This window comes from Lathyrus oleraceus, chromosome 2 (genome assembly GCF_024323335.1).
Source record: "Lathyrus oleraceus cultivar Zhongwan6 chromosome 2, CAAS_Psat_ZW6_1.0, whole genome shotgun sequence".
Taxonomy (NCBI): domain Eukaryota; kingdom Viridiplantae; phylum Streptophyta; class Magnoliopsida; order Fabales; family Fabaceae; genus Lathyrus; species Lathyrus oleraceus.
This window is the reverse complement of record NC_066580.1, coordinates 141267852-141274071: the sequence shown is the minus strand read 5'-3', so window position 1 is coordinate 141274071 and position 6220 is coordinate 141267852. Positions and strand designations below refer to the sequence as shown.

The 6220-nt window shown below is 40.3% G+C and overlaps 1 non-coding gene across 1 annotated transcript; it reads right to left on the bottom strand.

Moving 5' to 3' along the window:
* Positions 1–371: 371 nt before the first annotated feature.
* Positions 372–478, bottom strand: LOC127124086 (small nucleolar RNA R71). Its single transcript, XR_007803724.1, has one exon. It is a non-coding gene; the product is annotated as a small nucleolar RNA R71 (small nucleolar RNA).
* Positions 479–6220: the final 5742 nt, after the last annotated feature.

Sequence of the window (6220 nt, the reverse complement as noted above, 5' to 3'; positions counted from 1 at the left end):
TGCAAAACCGTCCTCTTAAGTATTATGCAATCCCTTCATAGGATGAACCTCATAATAACATCGGCGCCCCTACAATCGAAGCCAACAATTTTGAGCTAAAACCTTCACTGTTGTCAGCCGTACAACAAAATCAGTTTTCAGGTAGTCCTACGGAGGACCCGAACCTACACTTGTCAGTATTTTTGCAATACGTAAACACAGTGAAAGCGAATGGTGTTAGCCCATAAGCTATAAGACTCCGTCTTTTCCCATTTTCATTAAGAGATAGAGCTAGAGCTTGGCTCCAGTCTCTACCATCCAACTCTGTCACTACGTGGAACGAGTTGAAGAAAGTCTTCTTAGCCCAATATTTCCCACCTAGTAAGACGACTATGCTAAGAGCCCAAATAAACGGGTTTAAACAAAAGGATAACGAATCATTTTTTGAAGCTTGGGAAAGATAGAAAGACATGATGAGGCTATGCCCACATCACGGTCTAGAAGAATGGCTGATAATCCACACTTTTTATAACGGTCTCTTGTACAATACAAGATTGACAATAGACGCCGCCGCGGGTGGCGCATTGATGGATAAACCATACGAGGCCTATCAACTCATCGAAAGTATGTCCCAGAATCATTACCAATGGGGAAGCGAAGGAACCTCTGTAGAGAAACCTCAACCGAAGGGTGGCATGTACGAATTAAGTAGTCTTGACCATGTCAACGCCAAGGTAGATGCCCTGACTCAAAAGATAGACAACTTGACCATAACACTCGAAGCCACCGTGGCTGCCGTAGCACCAAACTACGAGATATGCGGAGTTCAAGGGAATACTGTCCCAGAATGTCAACTCTTGATAGGAACCTCCACAGACCAGGTGAACTATGCTCATGAAAACCCCTACTCAAATACCTATAACCCAGGTTGGAAGAACCATCCTAACTTCTTGTACAAAAATAATAATGCATTGTATGCACCTAACCAAGCACCTGCTGTACCACCAGGATATCAAAAAGCTGCCACAAATACTCAAAATGCTTCTAGTAAATAAAACTTAGAAATAATGATGGAAAACTGTATAGCTACCCAAGCCCAAACAAATAAAGATTTCTTAAATCAAAACATACACACTAGTGAGCAAATCAAGAAGTTAACAAACAAGGTAGACGCATTAGCCACCCATAAAAAAATGTTGGAAACATAAATCTCATAAGTGGCTCAACAACAAGCACCTACCACTGCTCCTTCAGGCACATTTCCTGGACAGCCGCAACCAAACCCGAAAGGTCATGCAAATGCTATTATACTACAAAGTGGGACAGAACTAGACGGAACGACCGACCCTAGAACTCAAAACCCATCCATGCATCAAGACCCAGGTAAGGTAACTGAGAAGGAAGACGAACAAGAGGAAGATAAAAACGAAGAGGCCGTAGAGAAAGAAGAACCTTATATGCCTCCACCATCGTATAAACCCCCTATCCCTTAACCTCAAAGACTTGTTAAATCTAAAAGTGTAGGGCAATTTATTAAATTCGTAGAGCTTCTAAAACAATTAAATATCACAATACCCTTTAAAGAAGCCATAACTCAAATGCCCTCATACGCTAAGTTTATCAAAGAAATCTTATCTAACAAGAAGAAGATAGAGGAAAACGAAACCGTTACACTTACTGCTGAGTGTAGCGCCATAATACAAAACAATATGCCTCATAAGCTGAAAGACCCAGGTAGTTTCTCCATACCCTGTGTAATCGGAAAGTTTGTCATCGACAAAGCTTTATGCGACTTAGGAGCCAGTATTAGTTTAATGCCCTTGTCCATATGCGAAAGGCTAAAAATGGGAGAACTAATACCTACGAGGATGTCCGTACAACTTGCAGACCGTTCTGTTAAATTTCCCGTAGGTATGCTAGAAAACGTTCCGGTGCGTCTAGGACAATTCTATATTCCTACTGATTTTATAATCATGGATATAAAAGAGGATTCCAACATCCCTATCATATTAGGAAGACCATTCCTAGCCACAGCCGGAGCTATCATAGATGTTAAGAAAGGCAAGCTAACCTTCGAAGTTGGTGAGGAAAAAGTCGAATTCATTTTGACGCAATTCCTAAAGGCACCAACTATAGACGACACCTGTTGTCTACTAGATGTCATCGACGAATGCATAAGAGAGATGGATAATGAACAAACATCATACTCCAAAATACTGAAAATTCCATAGCCTCCTACTTTTGAAGATGAAAATTTAAGTAAGGAATACCAAGATGACAGCCTAAGCGAATGCCTAGCACTAACGCCCGACCATATGCCTTACCCAAAGAAACCAACCCTAGAACTTAAGATGTTACCCAAAAATCTAAGGTACGAATTCCTAGACACTGAACTTGAGCGACCTGTAATCGTAAATGCAGACTTAGGCCAGATAGAAACCGAAAAGCTACTACACGTTTTGAGAAAATACCCAACTACTTTAGGCTACAATATCTCAGATCTAAAAGGAATAAGCCCTTCCATATGCATGCATCGCATAATGCTAGAGGAAGACTGTAAGACCTATAGAGAACATCAAAGAAGGATAAATCCCATTCTGAGGGATGTGGTAAAGAAAGAAGTGCAAAAGTTATTAGAAGCAGGTATTATCTACCCAATATTCAATAGTCAATGGGTCAGCCCAGTACATGTCGTACCAAAGAAGGGAGGCATCACAGTCGTGAATAATGAAAAAGGAGAATATATAGCACAAAGAGTGGTTACTGGAAGTAGAATGTGTATTGATTATAGAAAATTAAATAAATCCACTCGGAAGGATCATTTTCCTTCACCCTTTATCGATCAAATGCTTGAACGATTAGCTAAGCATTATCACTTCTACCACGTAGACGATTATTCGAGATTTTTCCGAATTCCTATTCATCCCGACGACCAAGAGAAAACGACCTTCACATGACCCTATGGTACATTCGCCTACCGACGAATGCCATTCGGACTGTGTAACGCTCCCGCAACATTCCAAAGATGCATGATGGCAATTTATTTGCAGATTTCATAGATGACATAAGGGAAGTCTTCATGGACGATTTCTCTGTATGAGGATAGAGCTTTGAAGGCTGCTTATCGAATCTTGAAATGGTACTAAAGAGATACGTAAAACTAAACCTAGTGCTAAACTGGGAAAAATGCCATTTCATGGTTCGACAAGGAATCGTGCTCATACACATAGTATCCGACAAGGGGATTGAAGTCGACAAGGCCAAAATAGAAGTTATAGAAAACCTCCAGCTCCGAAAACCGTAAGAGAAATATGAAGCTTCTTAGGACACGCCGGTTTCTACCGGCGATTCATTAAAGATTTCTCAAAAATCACCAAACCACTGACTGATCTATTGATGAAAGACGCCGAATTCATCTTTGACGACAAATGCCTAGCGGCGTTTGAACAACTGAAAACAACTCTTATTACCGCACCTATCATGCAACCACCCGATTGGAGATTACCTTTTGAAATCATGTGTAACGCTAGTGACTATGCTGTAGGCGCAATCTTAGGACAAAGAAGGGACAAGAAACTTCATACAATATACTATGCAAGTAGAACCCTAGACCCTACACAGATGAACTATGCCACCACAGAAAAGGAACTTTTAGCCGTAGTGTTCGCTATGGATAAGTTCCGCTCCTACCTAGTAGGAGCAAAGAAAATTATCTATACCGATCATGTTGGAATTAGGTACCTGTTAAATAAAAAAGACGCCAAACCAAGACTCCTAAGATGGATCTTACTATTACAAGAGTTTGACATAGAAATCAAGGATAAAAGAGGCACTGAAAACGTCGTAGCCGATCACTTGTCAAGAATGCAAGGTATTGAACCTGAACGAGTGCCTATAAACGATGACTTTCCGTACGAAAGACTCATAGCCCAATTGGAAAGCAATACAATTAAAGATGCATTAACCCATAAGGATACCAAAACAAACTAAGTAGTGGAAGCAATCTACACCCAAACCACACTACCATGGTACGCTGACTTCGTCAACTACTTAGAAGCTAGGGTGCTTCCACTAGACATGACCTACCAACAAAAGAAAAAAATCTTCCACGATCTTAAACATTACTATTGGGATGAGCCTCTACTTTTCAAGAGAGGCGCCAATGGAATTTTCCGTCGATGTGTCCCAGAAGATGAGGTAGAAAACGTAATTTCCCACTGTCATCCAACTCCCTATGGAGGACATGCAAGCACCTCGAAGACCTGCGCTAAGATCTTGCAAGCCGACCTCTTTTGGCCCACTCTGTGGAAAGATGTCCACATCGCGATCACAAATTGCGACCGGTGTCAACGCACTTGCAACATATCTAGACGTGACGAGATGCCTCTTAAAGGCATTTTGGAAGTAGAAGTCTTTGATGTTTAGGGAATCGATTTTATGAGACCTTTCCCATATTCTTTTGGTAACAAGTATATCCTTGTTAGGGTCGATTACGTATCAAAATGGATTGAAGCCATTGCCTCTCCAACGAACGACACACGAGTGGTAATTAGACTCTTTAAGCGAATAATCTTTCATAGATTCGGAGTACCGAGACTCGTCACCAGTGATGGTGGCTCCCATTTTATTTCAAGGATTTTTGAAAAGCTAATACTGAAATATGGAGTCCGGCACTGCGTAGCAATACCCTACCACCCACAACGAGTGGGCAAGTAGAAGTCTCAAACCCAGAAACTAAAAAATCTTAGAAAAGATAGTTGCCACCTCTAGGAAAGATTGGTCCTCAAAATTACCAGAAGCCCTGTGGGCAGATAGGACAACTTATAAGACCTCAATAGGAACCACACCTTTTAAGCTAGTTTATGGAAAATCATGTCATCTGCCGGTAGAATTAGAACATAAAGCATATTGGGACATTAAGACCCTTAATCTCAATTATACTACCACAGGCGAAAAAAAGAATATTAGATATCCATGAACTAGAAGAACTTAGACTAGATGCATATGAGAATGCCCAAATCTATAAATAAAGAACAAAAAAATGGCACGACAATCACATATTAAGGAAAGAGTTTAAGGAAGGCGACAAAGTACTCCTGTTTAACTCCCGCATCAGACTCATTCCCAGAAAACTTCGTTCTAGGTGGTCTGGTCCCTTTGAAATTACCAATATCTTTCCGAATGGAGCAATAGAGATAAAAGGAAAAACAAGCGAACTATTCATAGTAAACGGCTAATGTTTGGAACATTACCACAACATGGACAACAATGATTTCATTGCAAATCTTAAGCTTGCAGAGCCTCGCGCTCATTCAAAAGAATAGCGCCTATCTTACTTCTTTCGAGCTTACGACAATAAACAAAGCGCTTGGTTGGAGACAACCCACACTCTGTCTTTAACTATTTAATTTCATCACAAGATTTATAATTATTACTATTGCTTAATTTTCATTTCTTTGTTTTCTTATTTATTTATTTCTCATAAAGTTAATCGGTACATTTCTGTATTATTGACCATTACTAACTTAATGCTATTATCTACTTGATTTTATCTAGCTACTGACTATCACAACACAACAAGTAGATTACATGGATATAGTCTTTAGAGGCAGAGCTTAAAGGAGACACTTTGAGGCTCTAGCTCAGAGAGAAATGACACTAACCTTATACCTAGATGAACACACCATGACCAAATTAGGTATAAGAGACAATGTTATGTTCCTAATTAACCAACTAGGCTAGGACACCTTTGCTATCAAGAGAAAATTTAGTTCCATCACTAGGTTGACTCTAGAATTCCTAAGCTCCCTAGTGTACCTGCCAAACCATGGTATGGGATTTAACAAAGGCCTAATCACCTTTAGGTTGTTTAACAAAGACTACCGCTACACCCACAGAGAAATGGCTGAACTCCTAGGATGTCCTAATGGCCCTGATACCTTTACCATTACCCAAGAAGACATACTTTTGGATAATCAATTAGACCTCTTTTGGGGTAGCATCACTGGAAACAACCATCCCGAGCCAGACCTTATGCAATCAGACAACATCTATAACCCTGCCATTTGTTACTTTCATAAGATCCTAGCTCACACCCTATTTGGAAAGGAAAAGAATAGAACCCTTGTGTCTACAGACGAACTATTTCTAATGTACTGCGCATCACAGGCCCAACTTGTTAACGCTGCTACATTTATGATAGCTAATTTGTACCATATGGCACAAGAGTACTATGGACCAA